We start from the raw sequence: 23139 nt of genomic DNA, 5'->3' as shown, positions 1-23139 counted from the left end.
CATTTTTTGTGCAGAAAAGCATCTCATTTATGCATGCTAAGCAGCAAAAGCAGCATGCTAAGCAACTAATGAAATCAAAGCTTTGCCATCCTATCACATCCGGTCATAGATACCAGTGGACAATGAAACAGCTAAAATGAATGGGAGACTCAAGAAGATTCCCAATTTCAACCATGGAAGGCTCAGCAGGTGAAAACTGAAGATTTGGACAGAACTCTTCATAAATGTATCTGTTCAGAAATACTGAGTAGATGATCTATATTAACTTCATCCTGATATTTACATCATAAAAGTTAGTTGTCGGTTAATTCACTCCACATGACTTCAAATAAAAACAGATGCTGCCTGACCTGCTGGATTCCTCCAGCATTGTATTTGCTGCTCCAGATTCCAGCATCTGCGGTTTTGTGTCTATGATGCCTGCACCAATGGCTATGGGATGAGACAAAATGGCAATGGCAATGCTGAAGACCCCTGTCCCAGAACAAGCAGAATCTTTAGCCAAACCTGGCTATAGTGGTATGTCCCTACTCCGTTGCAAACACCGATCATAGAATAGTGGCCCAGTGTGTCTTGACCCCAAAACAAAAAATCTAAAGCAGCTAATCACTACCTAATCATGAGGTACTTACCTATCATTGATCTGCTCATTGATGTTATGCTTGTGTTTTGCCTGGCTTCATCACACCTTTGGTCCAAGAGTGGCCAGAATTCAAGATGCAAGAAACAAGTTACAGATAATAAATCTGATTCTGATTTTCTTTATGAAGCTAAGCTTGTGGTTGGGGCATGTGGTTACATTTAATTCTGGGAGGGCACAGGGCAGGACCCAGTTCCCTTTCTTACTATGTATGGGAGACTTGCTGGTGTTATGATTGGAGCAAAACAGAGGCTGACCTTCATTTTTCCCAGCAATAGTTTATTTGCACTTTAGCCAAAACTCTGCGAATACTGATCACTAATCACACAAGTTTTCAACTATGAATTGATCAACCTATGACAGCGCTTTAGAAAGTATTCTGATCCACAACACTATTGTCTGGTACAGCAGTTCAAATATGCACAAACGGAAGAAGCTGCAGAGACTAGACAAAACTACTTAATACATCATTGGCACATCCCTTCCAATCATTGTTTGTATCTACATGACTGCTGCCTCAAAAAGGCAACATCTATCATTAAAGATCCCCACCATATGGACCATGCTACCAACAGGCAGGAGATACAGAAACCTGAAGTCTCACTTGACCAGGTTCAAGAATAGTTACATTTCTTCAACTACGCAGCAAGATCCTAATCTCTTCAGTTTAGCAATATTGTGAACACTTTGATCACTCTGCACTAAAATGGACATATTTTTGTCCTAAGCATGTTTTCTTGTAAAATTTGTGTTTATTTTTCTTGTGACTGCTGCTTGCATGAAGGTACATGCCTGTGATACTGCCACAAGCAAGCTTTTCATTGCATCTGTGAATACATGTACTTGTGCATATGGCAATAATCTTGTCTTTGACTAATGCTGAACCAGGTAAGAACAGCACAGCCAAAAAAAAAACAACTACTAAATAAAGGGAGCTTGGCAAACATCACTCTTTTAATCCCATTCAAAAAACCACTTTGACTTTGATCGAATCTGATTCATCTTGAGACTGCAAGCTAATTTTGGCTCCTGGATTTATTTGTAACCAAGCTGACTGCTTAGGACAAGGAACCTCATAAGAGACCCTTAAATTCGTAAAGGAACAAGCTTCATAACAAACCAAAATGTTTATTTAAACAACTTTAGAATAATACCACTGTACTGCTCCATAAACCCTTCTAACTCTGCCAATGTTATTTTCATGCCCTGATAGTACTTTTCTACTCAAATCTCCCTGTAATATTATGATCCAGGAATCATTTGTCAGAAGTGATCATTTTAAATGTCAATGCAATGAGTGTGTATTCCAATACACCAAAGCTCAGTCAGCATGCCATATGGGGTGCTTAGTCTTTGGAGCTAGTTTCCTGTCCTTCCCAGAGTAAAATAAATGCAGTATATCCTATGAAGAATGATTAGCTAGACTCAGGAAAGCTAAGGATGTCTGATATTCTTGAAGTGCAACTATAATCAAGCTCCAAACCAGTTAATACTTACGGCTCCTCATACTTACATCATTAGCTATAGTAACCAGACCAATCAGTAAAGATAGTATTGGATGTCTGTTATTTTCTGATCCATAGGGTCCTTCCAGGGGTCAAGAATGGTGACGAGTCTTAATTCTTAATGATCGTTTATTTTAAAGTTTACACAAAGATACAAATTATAAGCAAACTAAGTGAGGAGCTGAGAAGCAAAGCAGAAATTCAATGAAAAGCGAAGTTGAAAATAAAAAGGAAAAACAATATGGTGCCTCTGGAAAATCCATCACCAACAGTAGATAAGAAGATGAAGAAGACATATAGTACTCTTGTCTTCATTAGCCAGGGTATAGAATGTTAAGTGTTATGGTAAAACTTTATAGAGCATTGGTTAGGACACAGCTGGAGTACCGAGTACAATTCTGGCCCCACGTTACAAGGAGGATGTGGTTGCACTGGAGACTCAGCAGATGAGATTCACTAGGGTTTTATCTGGATCGTAGGAAGCTGAAGGGGAACCTGGTAGAGTTATATGAATTAGATAAGGTAGATTGCAGGAATTTTTTCCTCATAGCAGATGCATATCAAAAATTAGAGTGCAAATGTTTGCACTAAGGTTCTATAAGGGGACTGAGGATGAACTCCTTCCGTCAGAAGGTGATTGGAGTTAGGAACACACTGCTTGAGTGAACAACACTTAAGAAGTATCTAGATAGGAACTTGAATCACCAAGGAATAGAAGGCTATGCATCAACTGCTGGTAAATGGGATTAGTATAGATAGCTATTTGATGTTTGGCATGGATGCAGTGGAGTGAAGGGCCTGTTTCTGCACTGTACAAGACCAAACTCTTCAACAACTAGAGGCTGAATACAAGCTTGCATACAGAAGTGTACACAAAACATTTTGCACAAATAGTTATCACTTTAATTTCAGTACACACAGAAAACAAAAATGAGTGGAACAAGAGCTGGCAACTGATATGTGGATCCAACTGAGGAGGGGCGACAGGCAGATGGAGGAGAGAAGAGTGGAACTAGCAACAGAGGCTGGAAGGTGAGGGTGGAGGCAATGAGGGGGCTGTAAATGATGGAATCCTATAGGAAAAGAAGGTGGAGCATGGAACCAGACGGGGAGGTGGGAATGGCAGCGAGGAAACAGTATGATGGATATGTGGGTGACGAGCGGTCAGAGTGAGTGAAGGATGACAAAGAAACAGGATTACAGAGGTTGATGGGTAAACATAGAAGGAACTAGACAGATCAGGAGTTGAGAGCAAAGGGCCAGAGGTGGGAAGCAGGATGTCAAATATTCCTTTATATGCAGTTCATTCAAAAATTGCAGAAATTATAAGGATCACTAGAACATAAGTATAATTGGTGTCTTTCTCATAAAAATGCAAGGTCATAATAATTCCTGTATGCCATTACTTTTACAAAAATATCACCTCATTTTATATTATGGAAGAAAGAGAAGCTCTAGAAGTCATGGGCCACTGTTTGAAGCAAAATAATATCATGATAGAGATAGAGTGGACGTTTGGTGAGAGAAAGATTGCTTAATGTGATAATGTGAAGGATGATCAAAAACTAAAGCACATTTCCTGGGAAATGTAGCTCACATTTATTCTGCAATGGATAAGGCGCAGTGCTGAAGTCAGCTTTAACTCTGATTTTTAATTATAATGTTGGATGTACTAAAGGATCTACTGCCAAAAAAGGTTACCACATGGCCAAGTTACACTTTCACGAAGCAAGCTTTTAGCACCCAGAAACCTCTCCTCCAGTATATCAGACACAGAGTAAAAGGACATTATTAAATACTGACACTGTTGAAGTGGAGGAAATACCACAGAAATCAAATTTTTGGTTCTAATCATTGTACAGACAAAACATGGCATCTAACTGTAAATACAGAGTCAGGCAAAGAATGAACTAGCTGAAAAAAAAGCAATACATTTAAAGCATTTGTACCTCTATGGGTTTCAGTCATAATTCATACGTCATCTGTCCAGTCGCATGACAAACACATCCTACCAGCTGTGTGAGTGAGTGAATGGATACAGGCAACTCCAGCTAAAGAAAGCACAGCCAATTTTCTAAATTAAAAAAAAATATTTATGCAACCACATTTTCTATTTAAATATATTTTGCATATTTTCAGAAAATATATTTTATTTTGCCTCAGATTATGGTTTCTACTAATCAAGAAGAATGAATGGAACAATTAGTTGTTTTCAATTAACTTCAGTGGAAGGACCAGTGGACTAACAGATTCATATTAAAAATCTGTAATCGAGCTCTCAATCTGGCTGTGCAGGACCATCACTCTTGGTGGTTGGATGATTTAGGGTTCTGTGAGATTGCATGGGGGCAGTGCAAGAAAAACAAATGTGTAGTTCAAACAAGGCAACAAAATTAAAGCCAGCGGGATGCAACTCGCGCACAATACAGAGCAATGCATTTCATTATCAGCAGGGAGGCCTCACACTGACTCAGATGATTGAATCCTTTTTGAAACACTGAAAGTGCCTTGTGATAAAATTCTAAGCTGGGCCAAACACATAATGGAAAACTAAATTAATTTAACAGTGATCTTCCTCAGTGATCTCTACCAGGTCTACCACCTGAAGACATGCCTTGATTGAGGAAAGCGGAGTGCACATTGGAAAAGTGCATTAACAATCGATGATCTTGTGGTAAGGGTCTGCCTCAGGGAAATAGGAACCAAAAATCCGGAGTGGACTCACTTCATGTGAAACACAGTTCTCTCAACAGTTTAAAGTTTTCATGTGACCATCAAAAACAAAACTAATTGCTATTGGAATTGCTATTATACCATGCTATAAGATACAAAATAATTAACAAATATTTAACTTCGATAAGTTTTTGATAAGCTATTTCCAAATACAGAAGCAGGATTTTGATAATGAGGAGGAGTTTCACAAGTTTAACAATCAATGGGTTAATCTGGTAGGGTAGTGCTAGTGGGAGATTTTAATTTTCTTTACATCGACTGGGCCAGCCAGAGAGCAAAGACTGAGCAGAATTTGTGCAGTATGTCCAAGACTGTTTCCTCTTGCAATATATGGAGGAACTTATTCAGAAAGGAGCAATATTGGACCTCCTCTTACGGAACAAGGCAGGCCAAGTAACTGAAGTGCCAGTAGGAGAACACTAGGTCCAGTGACCACAATTCTATTAGTTTTGAAATAGCTTTAGAAAAGTTAGAACGGGTCCATGGGTTAAAGTTCTGAACTGGAGTTGAGAGAACTTTAGGGGCATAAGGCAGGATCTAGCTAGGGTTGACTGGGTGACTCTATTTAAAAGCAAAGGAATAGTTAGTAAGTAGGAGGCTCTTTGAAGGGTCACATCAAGGTTCAAGGGGCAGCAAGTTCCTGTAGGGTGAAGGTTAGATGTATCAAGTTTGGTGAATCCTGGTTGACACGAGATATTGAGGCTCTGGTAAGGAAAAAGAAGGCAATGTACATCACAGAGTACAAATGAATCCCTCGATGGAAGTTGAAGAGAAGGCTTACGGGGAAAATCAGGGAAGCAAAAAGAGGATTCGAGATGAATTTTGCAGGAAGGGTTAAAGATGATCTCAAGAGATTGTTTACTTACTTTATCAGTATGATGGTGACTAGGGAGAAATTAGGTCTTCTTAAAGACCATCAGGGATGCCTATCTGTGGAGCTGCAGGAGATGCCTGAAAGTTTTAACGTCTACTTCTCCTCAGTATTTTCTAAGGAGTATGCCATGGATGCTAACAAATGAGGGTAATAAGTAGTGAGGTTGTGTATCATATGTGCATTATGAGGAAAGAGGTATTTGCAGCTTGGAACCACGTTAAGGTGAGCAAATCCCCAAGTGCACTGCAGACTTTATAGGAGGCCAGTAAAGAAAATTGCAGAGGCCCTTGTAGAGGGGGACCTAATCAGCCACTGGCAAAGTTCCAGAAGGCTGGAGGGCGGCTAATGTTGTTCCATTATTCAAGGAGAGTAGCAAGGATAGGCCAGGGAATTACAGGCAGGTGAGCCTGACTTCAATAGTAGAGAATTCTGAGAGACAGGGGCATGGCTAGAGATAACAGCCATTTTCCCAGGATAGAAATGGCTATGAGAGGGCATAATTTTTAAGGTGATTGGAGGAAAGTATAGGAGGGATGGCAGAGGTAGGTTTGTTTTTTTTAATTTTTTAAACACAGAGAGTGGTAGGTGCGTGGAACATACTGTCACTGGTGGCAATAGAGGCAGGCACACTAGGGACATGTGAAACTCGTAAATAGGCACACGGTTGAAAGGAAAACAGAGTCCTATGGAGCAGTGAAAGGTTAGATTAATCTTAGAATCGGTTAAAATGTCAGTACAACATTGTGAACAGAGGACCTGTACTGTGCAGTACTGATCACGTCACTGTCTGGTATGGAGGTATCAATGCACATGATCGGAAAAAAGCTGCAGTGTTGTACACACAGTGAGCTCCATTATGGGCGCTAGCCTTCCCCACCACCAAGGACATCTGCAAAAGGTGACACCTCAAGAAGGCAGAAGACATCATAACGGACCCCCATCATCTGGGATATACCCTCTTCATACTACTACCATAAATGAGGAGGTACAGGAGCCTGAAGATGCACACTCAACTGTTTAGAAACAGCTTCCTCCCCTCTGTCATCAGATCTCTGAGCAGTCTGTGAACCCATGAACACTACCTTGCTATTTTGGTTTCTTTCACTATTTATTTAATATATTCCTATTATAACTTTAGTAATTTTTAGGTATTGCATTGTACTACTGCTGTTACACAAGTATCATGGCATATTGTCAGTCAGTCAGTCAGTGGATGCCGTCCCGAATCTGGGGTTGGCGACTATGCACCTCCATCTTCTTCGATCTTGTGACAGCACCGAGTACAGCCTCTCCTCCAGTTTGTTCTCGCTGGCCGCCTTGGCACCGCCTACCGCCGTCTCCGTTGAACTCAAGCCCGAGGCCATGTTGGCCTCCAGCCGTGGCCGCTTCTTCGAGCTCGGCCCTTCCTTAGCCGGAGACCTTGGGCAGGTCCAGGCACACGGTGCAGCGTCCAAGTTCATCATGTCTCTTCTAACTAGGTGCATAGCATACAATTCGTAGATACGTGGTGAGGCTTTAATCTCTTCCACAGAAGATGGCTGTTGGCTCACAAGGAGTTCATCCACCCTTTGTCAGGTCTTGTTTTTTTTAGTCCTACTGGGTGTCCTCACACCCTCCTCACCAGACTAAGTCCGGTGGGGGAGCCGGCCCAAATCGCCAACCACCTGACAACAGCCCCCAGCCGAGCGCTGGGCACCCGCCCCCTGCCGAATCTCTCCGAGCGTCTGACATATTGTATGTCAGTGATAATGAACCCAACTCTGATTCTGAAATTGACTCTCCTGCCCCCGTTATGAGGAAGTGCAAAGCTAGCCATGAGGAAGGATCCTTTATGGTCCAGGAAAGATTACAGCATAATGAAAGGAAAGACAAAAGAAAATGAGCCACATAAACATAAGGGTGGTTGCAACACTGAAAAATATAGAGATGAAATGGAAAACTGAGAGCAAGTGAAACCTTTCATACAGAGACAAAAGGCTGTGCAATCCATGTTCAAGATCAGACATCGAATCAAAAACATCAAACAAAATGAAACTGTACAGATGGATAAAGAAAAAGCAACAAAGACATACCATATGATAACAGAACTAGTTAATCCAGTAAGAACTATTTTCCCATGTGGAGTTCACCTACTAATGTGAATTAATTTAATGAATTGCAGCAATTTTATTCTGGGATATTAATATTTATCTAAAGGAGCAAAATCAGGTTGAAATTAGTGAATATGCAGAAGCATTGGTATATTTCGAATTGCTACATTTTGTGATGGTATTGGGTTGCTGACCGCAAAATTCTTAACTCAAATGAAGATCTTAAGCCCTAGCGGATATAAATAGCCACAAGGACACTCACTAAAGGAGATTATACTGTAACTACTCAATCTTCAAAGACTGGTTCATTTCTCTGTTTATCCTTCACAGTGAGTTTAGCTGTCTGTATCCACTATTTGAGCAGTGGGTCACCCCTCCCTACGTGGAGACATACGTTTAAATCCTAACATTTTAAAAACCCATTTAAAACTCAGAGGATTTCTATTGAATAAAACATTTAAATTACAAACCATTTCTAAAACACAATGGACTTCCGAAACACAGGTGAAATCCCTATATATTAAAAAGGCATACCAAGAATGCAGATGAACAAAGTGTCTGTTACAGAAATTAAAGCCAAAGGAATGGATTCTAGTCACCCCAACTTTCTATAGTTATTCTTGATGTTCTTTATCCATTCCTAATGAGCCTGAATTGCTCCCTTCATATATACAGTTTTTCTGCCACCTGGGTGACTTTATATGTTTAAGATATTTCCTCAGATACCTTTTTTATATAAATGCTCTAAAAGTCCTGATTAACGGCCTCAGCCTGAAACATGACTATACTCTATTGCACAGATGCTGCCTGGCCTGCTGAGTTCCTCCAGCTTTTTATGTATGTTAAGCTGTATTAATTCTTCATTATTAATATGCAAAGTGATTGTCTCTGTCTGATCTGAAAGCTTCCTTGAACTAAATAACTTAGCCCATGTTTTCTACTTTGAAACCAGCCAAATTAAATAACCCATTGTCTTAACATAGACACATAGATACATAGAAAATAGGTGCAGGAGTAGGCCATTCGGCCCTTCGAGCCTGCACCACCATTCAGTATGATCATGGCTGATCATCCAACTCAGAACCCTGTACCAGCCTTCCCTCCATACCCCCTGATCCCTTTAGCCACAAGAGCCATATGCTGCATCTCTTCGGCAGGGAGACGCATGCTATGAGCCAGCAAGTCTGTGGCTCTATACAGAGCTTGTTTGCAAAGCTGTGTTTTTATACTCATTACTGATCACTGCTCGTCATTTACATTGAGAACTGAAGACTGGCTCCTATTTATGACCAGAGGCTAAACAAAGAATATTAGTTGGAAGGTTATCTTACAACTGTTTAATCTTCACAAATGTCAACTGCTGCGTTTAGAAAGCAGATCCGGGCAAAAAGAAGAGGTCCTCTGGACCAGGCAGCAAACATCCATTACAATTCTATGAACTATCCTACAAGGCTAAATTATATCTTCAAACAGTGCAAATAATAGACTTTAGCTAATAATTATACAAATCATAATGCTGTTCAAGCCTTTCACTGTTGTTTCAACATTGAGTTTGGTAACAATTGGTAATAACAGCAGAAAAACTGCCAACAAATGTAGCTGTCAGGTTACGATCAAATAACCATTTAAACATTATAATAACTTGCTATGTTTATTTCCAGACCTAAAATACTCCCAAAGAGTCTTCCTCTTTGGCAGTCTGTACAATTAAGGATGACTCTCTTCCACTTCAGTTCCGTAGGCTTTGCAGTTGAGTCCTTCAAGAGATTCACTGACGCAGCCCTAAGGGGAGCATGTCCTGATGGGTGGTGGGCTGATTACATTATTGCCTGTTTCTTTGGTCATTTGCACTTGGCCTACTCCCCTAGAGAGTGTTTGCTGCCTTCCTGATTGTTACCCTGCCAGTCTGAATGGTCTTACTCCAGTGATTCCTATGAGCTGATGAGGATGTTACAGATCTTCAAGGAAGTTTTCAGGATGTCCTTAAAGCATTTTCTCTGTGCTGATGGAATTTAATTGTGGGCAGAGAGCTCAGAGTAGAATATTTGCTTTTGAGTTTGATCAGTGTGGCTGGTACTCTGAAGCCAATTGAGGCAGTCAGAACTTTGGTTCTGAGGATGTTGCTCGGGACAGAAGGCTGACTTGGGTTTGCTTATCCTGCCAATAGACAAGGAGGATTCTGGAAATGCAGCCATTGATGATACTTCACCAATGTTTGCAGTTCTTTCTGCAAGCTATCCAAAGAATAGCTTGAGTAATTTCAAAATGTTGCATTTATATCTTTCCTTTAATGGAGTAAAATAGTAGAGATCATTCCGACAAAATTTGTTGCTTGGATACATTGGATAAGTGATCAGGTTAGAATAGAGTAAAGTTTTAACTGAAAGATCTGACTGCCAGAGTCTCAGCAAAAATTAAGAAAAAGATGTTATAAGAAAGACTAACTGCATCTGAAATGTTCCAGATTGGATTGCACTTTGTTCTTCATCACAGTCCGATCTCTAACTTTGACTTCCTGCACTGTTTCAAGTAAACGTAATAAAATCCTGACGAACAATCACTTACCTTCAGTTCAGAATATTGCAGCTCTTGAAACTCAATAATTATTGAAACTCAATAATTATTTCAACAGCTTTGGATAACCAGCCTCTCTTATTTGTGTTGGAGCCGAACAGTGATGATGTGAACTCTAATTTCTTCTCTTCACAGATGCCACCTGATCTACAGAGTGTTTCCACAGCATTCTCTTTTACCTACAGCAATTGCTGAGTTAAGCACCTCACATTTTCAAAATTGTATTGGATTTCCATCTACTCAAATTCATCTCCCATTATTGACTATTGATTAACCAGATCGCACAAGCAATTGAGTCACCTAGACAAAACATAGCTTCCAGTCTTGCTTTCTCCACTCCTCCCAATCTGCAAACTTAAATACACTTTCTTTTCCCACTTTTCCAGTTCCAATTAAAGGTCTTTAACCTGACATATCAACTGTTTCTGTCCCCACAGATACTTCCTGACCTGTTGAATATCACATCTATCTTCTGTTACTTCAGTTGTGAAGCATTCTGAGGGAAATGAAAAAGGGAACTTCAAAGTCCTGGCCAAAATCCTCCAAACATCTATTGATTTATGATGGTTTCCAAGGATTAGAAAATCATAAATGCTACTGTGCTCTAGGTTGAAAAGAACATACAAAGGGGGAAAAGAGAATACAAGTGAAAGGTTATTTCTATATCTTATATGAGAAAGTTGAAGTGGATCTCTCCAGGATCAATACTAGGACCAAGCTTTTCTAAATTAATGACCGGGATTTGTGCAGGTAGGTCATAATTTCCAAATCTACATATGACAAAACATTGGAGGCATAGAGAATTTTGAGGATGATAGCACAGACCTCAAGAAATATGCAGCTGCGGATGGGATTGCCAAATAGCTGGCAGATTAAATTTAATGCTGAAGAATGTGAAGTGTCATATTTTAGTCAGAAGAATGAAGAGAAGCCATATAATCCAGAGGACATCATTATAAATGGTTCACAAGAACAGAGAGCTGAAGTAGCTGAACAAGTTTCTTTGAAAGTAGCAGGATAGATTGAGGAAGTCACAAACAAGAGAAAATCTGCAGGTGCTGTAAATCCAAGCAACAGAAAGTGGATAACACACACATGGAGGCTGGAGATGTAAATAAAGGGAAGGTATGTACCTCAGCACAGAAGCACCACAAAGCTGTGTGCTTAACCCCCTGCTCTACTCGCTTTACACTCATGACTGTAGTTAAGCAGAGCTCCAACAGCATATTCAAGTTTGCTGATGACACCACTGTTACGAACTGAATCAAAGGTGGTGATGAATCAGCATACAGAAGGGAGATTGAAAATTTGGCTTAGTGGTGTCATAACAACAACCTGTCACTCAGTGTCAGCAAGACCAATGAATTCATTACAGACTTCTGGAGAGGGAAACTTCACGAGCCAGTCCTCGGAGGATCACAGGTGGAAAGAGTAAGCAACTTTAAATTCTTGGGTGTTACTGCTTCAGAGGACCTGTCCTGGACCTAGCACACAAGTGCAAATTGCGAAGTAAGCACAACAGGAACTCTTCTTCCTCAAGAGTCTATGAAGACATGGCATGACATCTAAAACTTTGACAAACTTCTATAGATGCATAGTGCAGACTGTATTGACTAGCTGCATCACAGCCTGGTATGGAAACACCAATGCCTTTGAATAGAAAATCTAATAAAAGGCGAGGAAAGAGGACTGGGTCGAGACAACAGAGACTTATGGGGAAGAGGAGTTCTCCAGTTGGACTGCACATGGACATACCCGACCAAAACTTTTCCATGGAAGGCTTCCAGACCATTCGGGCTGACTGGAAGTGCACTGAGAGCGGTAAGCGTAAAGGAGTTGGGGGCTTGCTGTTCTGGTTAACAATGGATGGTGCAATCCTGGTCATATTACGATCGAGGAACGTGTTGGTAGCCCGGATATTGAACTTTTTGCTGTTGGACTCCAGCCATATTCCACCGAGATACAACACTGGGCGTCATCGGAGGTTGTTCCTGCCTGTTGCCATCGAACTTTGTAGCTCCTCCCGTGGAGGGTCAGACATCCTGAGCCAATAGGCTGGTCCTGGATTTATTTCCATCATAGTTTGCATATTGTTGTTTGATTGTTTGTGGTTTTTGTATTTCTACATTTATGCTCTCTTCTTGGTTGGTGCAGCTGTAATGAAACTCAATTTCCCTCGGGATCAATAAAGTATGTCTATGTCTAAAAGACAGTGGATTCAGCCCAGTACATCAGGGGTAAAGCCCTCCCAAACCATTGAGCACATCTACATGAAATGCTGTCGTTGGAAAGCAGCATCCATCACCAGAGAGCCCCACCACCCAGGTTATACTCTCTTCTCGCTACTACCATCAGGTAGAAGGTAAAAGAGCCTCTGGACTCCATCACCAGGTTCAAGAACAGTTACTACCCCTCAACTATCCAACTCTTGAATAAAATGGGATAGCTAAACTCATTTGCCCATCCATTGAGATGTTCCCACAACAATTGGCCTCAATTTAAGGATTCTATTTCATGTTATTTATTGCTATTTATTTATATTTGCATCTGCAGTTTGTTGTCTTCTGCACTCTGGTTGATCTTTCATTGATCCTATTATAGTTACTATTCTGTAGATTTGCTGAGAAAACCCAAAGGAAAATGAATCTCAGGGTTGTGATAGACATGTTACTTTGATAATAAAATTTAGTTTGAACAAGGGAAGCATGTCATGATGAACCTTGAAAAACACTTGAACAGCCACAACCTGGACAACACATGCAATCCAGGCTGCCACCTTTGGGAAAGATGTAAAAGTGGGAGAGATTTACTAAATTAATTCCCGAGGTGAGGGACTTCAGTTCTGTAGATAGACTGGAGAAGTGAGGGCTGTTGTCTTTGGAACACCAGAGATTGTAAGGGGATTTGATAGGGAAATTTAAATATACAGGGAGTAGAAAGAGAAAATAAACAGTTCCTGTTGGAGGAAGGGTCAAGAATCAGATGAATGGAACGAAGCTAATTAGCAAAATAATCAGATGCGACATGAGAACAAACCTCTTCTACACAGCAAAGTAATTAGAATGTGCTTTACATCATCAAGTTAATGACAGTAGCAGACTCAGTTGTAGTGAAAGATAAGGTACTTGATGGGAAGTAATTGGCTGGGGATTTGGGAGAGGGCTAGGGAATGGGGTTAGCTGGGTTGGTTTCACGTGGGGTCAGAATAGATCAGAGAGACTGAATGATCTCCTCCCCTGCTCCCTTTACACCCATGACTGTACAGCCATATACAGCTCCAATCTGCTGATCAAATTTGCAGGTGACACAACATCGATTGGCCTTATTTCTAGTGGTGACAAGACAGCCTACAGTGGAGAAATTAACACCCTGACACAGTGGTGCCAGGTTAACAACCTCTTCCTCGATGTCCAAAAGTCAAGAGCCAATTTTGGCTTACTGCAGGAACAGAGACAGGCTCACCCTGATCAACATCAGTGGCATTAAAGCCAGGACCAACAGTCTATGGGACAGCTTCTTTCTACAAGCCATTAGACTTATAATTTCACATGTCCATACATTGTGAGAGAGTCATCTCCTTCACGTTGTGGGGCAGATGTAAGATCTAAATAAGTAAATTCAAATTCAAATAATAATTAATAACTGGCAGGGGATTCGGGAGAGGGCTAGGGAATGGGGTTAGCTGGGTTGCTTTCACATGGAGTCTGAATAGATCTGAGAGACTGAATGATTTCCTTCCATACTGCACTAATTGCATGATTCTGTGTTTGTAAACACAAAGCATTTCAGCACAATACAGATCCTTCGGCCAATGATGATGTGCCGACCTTCTAGGCTACTCCAAGATCAGTCTAACCCTTCCCTCCTACATAGCCGTCAATTTTCCTATCATTCACGTGCCTCTCTAAGAGTTTCCTTAACATTCCTAATGCCTCTGCCTCTACTACCACCACTGGCAAGGTCTTCTGCACTCACTACTTCATGTTCAAAATTCTTAACTCTGATATGCTCCCTATACTTTCCTCCAATCATCTTATATTAGCCATTTATGCTTGGAAATGAGTCTTTGGCTATCTACTCATTCAATGCATCTTGTACACCCCTGTCTAGTCACCTCTCATCATCGTTCTCTCCCGACAGAAAAGTCCTAACCTTACTCCACCTTTCCTCAGATGATATGCTCTTTAATCCTGGTTACTCTCCTCTGCACTCTCTCTAAATTTTTCACATACTTCCTATAATGAGGCAACCACAACTGAACACAATATTCCAAGTGTAAACTAATCTAGGTTTTATAGAGTTGCAACATTACCTCACAGCTCTTAAACTTAATACCCCAACTAATGAAGGTGAACACACCACATGCTTTCTTAACAAACCTACCAACCTGTGCTGCAACTTCTATGGATCTATGGATGTGGACGCAAGATTCCTCTAGTCTTCCACCCTGCTAAGAACTCCACATAAACCCTAAATTCTGCCATCAAATTTGACCTTTTAAGTGAATCACTTCACACTTTTCTGGCCTGAACTCCATCCATAAACCCAGCGAACCCCATTCCCTTTTCTGGCCTGAACTCCATCTGTCATTTCTCAGCCCAGCTTTGCATCCTGTCAAATGTCCCATTGTAACCTTCTACACTAGCAAAAACACAACCAACCTTCATGTCATTTGCAAACTTACTAACCCATCCTTCCTCTTCCTCATCCAAGTCATATATAAACATCACAGAGCAGGGGCCCTAGAACAGATCTTTGTGGAACACCAGTAGTCACGAACCCCCAGGCAGAATGTGCTCCATCTACAACCACCCTCTGCCTTCTACAGGCAAGCCAGTTCTGCATCCATATAGCCAAGTTTCTCCGGATCCCATGCTTCCTGAATTTTTTGTAACAAGCAACAGTACCTACAACAAGGCTAAGAAAACTCCAGATCCTGGAACCTGAGGAGTTGTTTGTTGTTCAGTCGTTACGTCGAGTCCGAATCTTCATGACCTCATGGACCCCTGCACACCAAGCCTTCTTGTTGGAAATTGCCTCTCTAAGATCCCCCAAGGTCAAATGTATTGTCTGAGTAATATTATCTATCCATCGTAGCCTCTGTCATCCTCTCCTTCTTTTACCTTCTGCTTTCCCTAACATGAGAGTCTACTCCAAGGAATCCTGCCCTCTCATGATGTGGCCAAAATATTTGAGCTTTTGCCTCATAATCAAGCCTCCTATTGAGTAGACTGGCTGCATTTCTTCAAGTACTGACTTGCTGGGTCTTCTCGCTGTCCAACGAACTTTTAACATTTTCCTCCAGTATCGAAGTTCAAAGGCATCGATTCTTTTGTATTCAGCCTTACTGGTAGTCCAGCTCTCACAGCCATACATCACAACTGGAAATACCATAGACTTGACTATACTGATCTTTGTAGACAATGTTACATCTCTGCTCTTTAGTATCTGAGGAGCTGTAGGCACTGCTATTACTGACAGGCAGCATGAAAGCAGTCAGGAATGGAGAAATGCTGAGGTACAGGGAAGTGGTAGGACTGCAGAAGGTTAGAGAGCTGGACAGTACTGGCACATTGGTGTAATTTCCATTAGATACCATTTAGTATTCAGTTCACATTCAAGTAGATACATATTCAACACCTGCATCAATAAGATTTCAGGCTCAGAATCCTGCCCCTCTCCCTTTTTCTCCCTTCTGCTTATTTATTACATAATTGTTTTGAGGAACTTGCCATGCATCTACATAGCAAAATGTGATCGGACTACAATTAACTACTGATGCAATAAAGTTTAACAAGTTAACAAAGAATTAAGATGACAATTATAAAATAAATTTTTTTGGAGATGTTTTATATTACAGTAGGTCATACAGTAGGCAGATTAAGGACAGGTTTAAAGATAAGGTTGAGTTAATGAACAAAACTTTTACACTGACTACAAGACAGCATTCCATGGCAATAAAGTTGCTTTAGCAATTCTGGAGAGCGAAAAGACAATATCTGTCAGTAAATAAACAGATAGTGAATAAAGATTCGGTCAACTATTTTTCTAATTGAAAGGCCGAAATATGTAGAGGTAGGAAATCTGAAACAAATCAGAATACTGGTAAGACTCGACAAGGAAGACGGGGGGAGGAGGGAAGTGTGAATAAAACAGAAATTGATGCTCGCAGTTCTGAAGAAGTTCATTAACTGTAATATTAATTCTATCTTGTTCTCTCGATAGATGCTGCCCGACCTACATTCCAGTATTTTCCAGTATTGTGAGTTGAAGAATCTATCTTGATGAAGAGCTCTAGAAGATGCCTATGCTATTCTATGCAACAGTGACACAGAATCCTTTTAATCTACCTCAGCAGTGTAAGGAACTTGGTTTTAATGTCTTATCCCAAAATGAGCTTCTCCAAAGGAGGTAATTCCTTATTACCACACTGGACATGCCTATATCTCTACAACCCACTTGTGAAGCACAATAGGCATACACTAACTGGTAAATATTTGGGTCGAAGTTAAAGTCTCTCAAAATTGTTTGAAGTGAAGGGCATTCCCAAATTAACATGCTGATCACGGCTTTGAACGAAGCTGTAGCTGAAGGACTGCATTTACAGTCATATAAATTGATCAGGGAAGCACAATCATCTGTGTGGTTCAGGAATGAAGACAGGCGATTTTGACCTCACAATTGATAAATTTATTTTAAAGGTGGCAGGTTAATGACTGTGCAATATTCGTTGATGTTTCACAATCTAATTTAACAATTTCTAATGCCACACTCTGACCTACAGTATACTGCAGAGAAAAGAATAAAGACACCACTAAATGTCAGAGGTATAACAGAACAGGCAATCCACTGAATCTAGACTCCTCATCTATTGTATTTTTATTTTATTTCAAGATACAGCACAGATCAGACCCTTGTGGCTCTTTGAGTCATGCTACCCAGCAGCCCCCGACTTAACCCTAGCTTAATCACAGGACAATTTACAATGACCAATTAACCTACAAACGGTACATCTTTGGACTATGTGAGGAAACTGGAGCACCCGAAGGAAACACATGCATTCTATGGGGAGGATGTACAAACTCCTTACAAAGGATGCCAGATTTTTCCCACTGACTGAAAATTTCAAAGCTTCAAAAATTCAATGCACATTTATTATCAAAGTATGTATGCAATATACAAGTCTAAGAATCGTCTTCCCATAGACAGTCACAAAACAAAGAAGAATCATGGAACCCTTCCAAAGGAAAAAAAATCAAACTCCATCCCCACACACAAAATAAAACAAATTGTACAAATGGCAACAAGAAAAAAAAAGTGAAAACTCAGGATATAAAAACACAAAATCAAAAGCCATTTTATCAGTTCAGCTCAATATCTGCAGGCCATTCTGATTCAAAATTGCCCAAACTAGCAACAAAAAAAGTGACCAGAAAGTAGAGCACATCATAAAACCATGAATTAGAGTCTACAATCCACAAACGACATCAATCAGACCTTGCTCCAGTACAATCCTCCGACAGCATCGAGGGAGACAGAGAGATCACTCAAAAGCAAGGACCTTCTCTCGGGAACAGAGAGCTAGATGGAGAGAGAGACTGTCACAGACAGACACCCTCCTCCGACAGCAGCAAGTGAGACGCTGCTGGACGACACTAAGCGCTCGCTTGCATCTGCATCTGCCTCTACGATTTCAACCTTACTCGACGTTTTAATCAGAGGGAGGTGAAGTCGATCATGGGCTTGCACGCTGTCTTCTAGCTTCCTGGCTTCCATGGTGCATTCTTTGCTTGCAGCCTCATGGAACATCCTTGGAGATCGCAAAGCGCCAGATAGACCCGGAAGCACGCTGCCAGAATGTAGACCACTGACTCCAAGGAAAAGCATTTTTTTTCTTAGTGTAATGGCTCTCACATTTGATTCTCTTTCCAGTTATTAAAGCTTTCATCAGAAAAGTGAGCACTTGGTGTTGGATCTGAATAAACTGGACTTGACCCACAGAGGAAATACAAGTTCTCTCCTTTGATAATTCTTCAAAACATACATCACTGACTACTTAAAAAACAAATACTTTGCAATATCCCGAAGTTTTGAACAGCACTATATCATCAACCATATTTTAATAGCATCTCTCTCATAGTGAAGGGCCTGATTCCACCCATTCTGTCAGCTGGTGGACATGTGCTATTTCTTAGTGTTTCAAAAACGGGCATATTTTTCATTAGATAGTGGCATGTTTTACACCTAGTTCCGAACATAGCTCCCTTCCTCCCCAAAATTTCTCTGCATATTGTTTGAATAAAGCCTTTGTTCGTTTGAGTTAAATAATTCATTGTGTTTAGGAATTTATGAGCATCACATCCTGCATCACCCTAACAAAACAGTGATGCAGTTACTTAAAAAAAAGTTTGCTCAAATACATTACGCACAAATGTAGAGAGAAAGGGTTTTAATGTCGGTGATGCCCTAAATTTCTGTCTCTGGCATTTGCTTTCAAACACTGTCCAAATATTCAGCTAGATTTTGCTCACTGGTCTATTTGAAGGATTCCTTTTTTTTTCTGAGCATGGCTCTTTTTTAAGCTGCTTTCAAGAACACTGTGAAGGTCATACTTACAGCAGAGGTGCTCAAACATTTCAGGAGCTTGGGCTGGATTTTCTGCGACCTTCTCCTGCTCTGCTGCTGCAACTTTGCCAGAAAACACAGTACAGTAAATGAGATTTCAGATAAAGTGATGATGACAGAAAAGGAGAAGCTAGTGGGAATTCATGTCTCATCTAAAAGTCTTTCAAAATTCCAAATTCTGCCTCTTGAATACAGACATAGACCCCCATTAACGTCACTCAGCGAAACCAGCAGTACTGGCATCAGACCATCAGTTTGATGTCAGCTAAAATGCCTTTGTAACATCGTATACTCAGCTCCGTGTGCTAGGTTTATGTAAAAATCATACCACAGTAGTTGATGATTGTGATGTATTATTAATCATCATTCAGATTCTGCTACAGGGAGGGAGGAATGACAAGCTCTGCCCAACACAAGTCTTAGCAACATATTTGACACCTCAGAATAAATCTTTGTGATAAGTTCTGATACTATAGTTCCAGAAGTCCAACAGTATAGTATGTGTTTAATATGGAGGTTGGGGACAGATGGGAGTCTGATCCTCGTGGTTCAGCTGACATCACGTTCGCTTCTGAATGAAGAACTTGGTTCAATTCCCAAAGTGCAGCCTCGAGCACAGCCAGAGGTAATGCCTTTTGGTTGAGATGTTACAACAAAGCCCTCCGCTCAAACTGGCTGTCAAGTTCCTACACTAAAATAGTGACTCCTCTGTGAAAGTACTTTTCTGACTATGGAATGCTTTGGGACATTAAGAGACAGGATTATACAGAGGCCAATCAAAGCTCAAGCTGCTCCACCATTCACTAAGATCGTCGGTAGATGAGGTTAGTTTAGTTTACTGTTATTTACAACAGGGGTACAAAGAAATTCTTTGCTCACATTAAGTTCAGAGTAAACAGTATATGTGGTAATAGAAACTACAGTAAGTACAGTAATGGTGCAAAACAACAGAATGATGCAAAGCTAGTAGTGCACACTAAAGTAGCGCCAAAGAAATGCTGAAGTGACAATAAGAGGGGCCGAGAATGTGGCAGCAGCAATGGGAAAGGGATATGAAAAAGGTGATTGGTTCAGGTGTTCGACTAAAGTGGTGAAGAAACTGTTTTTATGTCTGGACATCTGGGCTTTCAAGCTGCTGCACCTTCTCCCAGAAAGGAGAGAAAAGAGAATGGACAGTGTGGCAGGAATCCTTAATGATCCTACCAGCCTTCTAGAAGCAACTCACCACGAAGATGGACTGGATGGAAAGAAGAGATAGACTGGGCTGTGCTTACAACTCTCTGCAGGTTCTGTCTGTCAAATCATGGCCTCAACAACATTCTCCCATGCTCTCCCCATTTTTTGTTCTCACTTCTAGCTCAAATCTCCATCATTCTGTCTTGAATATATTCAATTCATGCTAGTGTAGTGGTTAGCACAACACTTCACAGTACAGGAGACCGGGGTTCAATTCCCTCAGCTGCCTGTAGAAGTCTGTATGTTCTCCACGTGACTGCGTGGGTTTCCTCCCACAGTCCAAAGGCGTACCGGATGGTAGATTAATTGCTCATTGTAAACTGCCCCATGATTTGGCTCAGATCAAAATTGGGGAATTGTTGAGTGGCATGGCTTGAAGGTCCAAAAGGACCTACTCCACGCTGAATCTCAATAAATAAAAAATAAATTAACCTGCTCTACTGGTCTCTGGAGAAGGAATCCACAGAATTACAAACATTACAGAGAAGAAATTGCTCTCCATTTAGTCTTAAATTGATGACTCTTTACTCTGAAACTATGCCTTAGCTCCAGATACCAAAACTAGGGCAAACATCTTCTCAGCATTCATCCGTAGAATCATTTGCATTACAATAACAAGAGAAAATCAGCAGATGCTGGAAATCTGAGCGATACACATAAAATGCTAGAGGAACTCAGCATTCCCGGCAGCTTTTTCTCTCCAGTCCTGCCAAAGTGTTTTGGCCCAAAACATCAACTGTACTTTTTTCCATAGATGCTGCTTGGCCTGCTGAGTTCCTCCAGAATCATGTCTCACTCTTCTGAATTCCAATGTGTGTAGGCACAAGCTGCCCAGTTTTTCTTCATGCCCAACCCCTTCATCTTCAAAATAAATTTATTATTAAAGTACGTAGAAGTTACTGTATAGTATTAGATTTTCATTTTCTTACAGGCATTCAGAGTAGAACAAGGGAATACAACAGAATCAATGAAAAGCTTCTTACAAATACCGTCAAAGAACTATGTGCAAAAGAGAGCAGACGGTGCAAATATAAATAAATAAATAACCAGCAAACAAACAAGCAAACAAAACAAAACAAAACTGAGGTCATGTGTTGCAGAGTGTCCTGGAAAGTGAGTCCAGAGGATGTGGGATCCAATCAGAGTTGAGGTCAATTAAATTATCCACACTGGTTCAGGAACCTAATGGTTGAAAGTTAATAATTATTCCTGAACCTGGTGGTGTGGGACCCAAGGCTCCTGTACTTCCTTCCCAATGGTAGCAGCAGCAAGAAACGACTACGTCCTGGATGCTGGAGGTCCATGATGATGGATGCTGCTTTCTTGTGGCCACTCCTTGTAGATGTGCGCACTGGTGAGGAGGGCTTTGCCTGTGATGGACTCGGCTCTGCCAACCACTTTTCATAGGCTTTTCCATTCATGGGCATTGGTGTTTCCATACCAGGCCATGATGCAGCCAGTCAGAATACTCTCCACTGCACATCGAAAGAAGTTTGTCAAAGCTTTAAATGACACGCCAAATTTGCGTGAACTTCTAAGACAGTAGAGGCATTGTCATGCCTTCTTTGTGAGAGCACTTACATGCTGGTCCTAGGACAGATTGTTTGATATGATATTGGCAAGAAATTTAAAGCCGCTGACCTTCTCCACCTCTGATCTTCTCATGAGGACTGGCTCATAGACCCCTGGTTTCTTAGGAGTTAACCTAGAGGTTGTTCCTTGTACTGTCTCCAATGCAAGCTTAATCTTACTTAAATATGGTCAAAATCAAACATAGCTACTCAAGCTGCAGTCACATCAGTGTCATGCAAAGCTGTACCAAAACATTACTGTACTATGTTCTATACTCTCTGCAAAAAAAGACTATTATTCTATTACTCTTCCTAATTACTTGCATTACACAGCGTCTTTGAGCCCAGCAAGCCTTTTGTTAAAAGCTACAACATTCAATAAGTACAAAGTCATTAAAATGCAGAATAACAGGAGTCGAGATGGCAATGCAATATCAATAAAGATGCAAGTATGCCCCTGCAGAGGTAAAGACATTCAAAAGTACATTCATTTCCTGCCTTGGGAGGCAAAATGTTAGTGGCTGCTTCTTTTGCCAGTTTTTGTCTGAATTTATAATTTCCATGCTGCTCTTAGGCTCCACGAACTCCTGGGCTGCCTGAACACCCCATCAACATAAAAAAAACATGAGGAAGGATTGTTCTAATAGCTTTTTCTTACAGTATGCTGTCCAAGCTGTTGCCATTGCTGAAATGACTCCTGGACAAACTGAAGTTTCTTTCATTCATACTGGTTCACATTTTAAAAGATATCTTGAGATAAAGTGCCTAATAGACACTTCTGCCCTTCAAACCGTGCTGCCTAGCAATCCCCCGATTTAATCCCAGTTTAATCACAATGACCAATTTACCTGCCAACCAGTATGTCTTTGGACCGTAGGAAACCTACAGGGAGAATATAGAATCTACAAATGGGCAGTAGTGGGAATTGAACCTGGGTCACTTGTACTATAAAGAAAGCACTGCGCTAACCATTACACTACCGTGCTGCCTCAATTATAAATGGATATATAATGCATACTTTAAATCTCATTAGAAATTAATTTTGAAAGGAAAATGCAGCAAATCTCTATCAAGTCAGACAGCATTAGTAGTAGGAGAAACAGAGTCTACATTTCAGAGAAATTACCTTTCATCAGAACTTGATAAACTACAAGCTGACTTTTTCAACTATTCATTATTATGCCAGGTTGTGAGCTGTCCTCATCTTCACCACCAGGTGCGTAGAGTTCCGTTAACAATTTCTCTCACTTTCAACATGTAGATCTGCTCCAGATCGCAAACAAGCTTAATC

General features: G+C 40.7%; 1 protein-coding gene across 2 annotated transcripts in view; it reads right to left on the bottom strand.

The window, feature by feature from the left end:
- Positions 1-23139, bottom strand: part of disp3 (dispatched RND transporter family member 3) — a 439032-nt gene that overhangs the window by 362716 nt on the left and 53177 nt on the right. For both annotated transcript variants that reach the window (XM_063033465.1, XM_063033466.1), the window contains exon 2: positions 4095-4196. The gene's annotated coding sequence lies outside the window, so the exon portion shown is untranslated. The remainder of the gene's footprint in view (positions 1-4094; positions 4197-23139) is intronic.

The sequence above is a fragment of the Mobula hypostoma genome, chromosome 25, assembly GCF_963921235.1.
Source record: "Mobula hypostoma chromosome 25, sMobHyp1.1, whole genome shotgun sequence".
Classification (NCBI taxonomy): Eukaryota; Metazoa; Chordata; class Chondrichthyes; order Myliobatiformes; family Myliobatidae; genus Mobula; species Mobula hypostoma.
The sequence above is the reverse complement of the archived record's forward strand: the minus strand, read 5'-3'. Positions and strand labels throughout refer to the sequence as shown.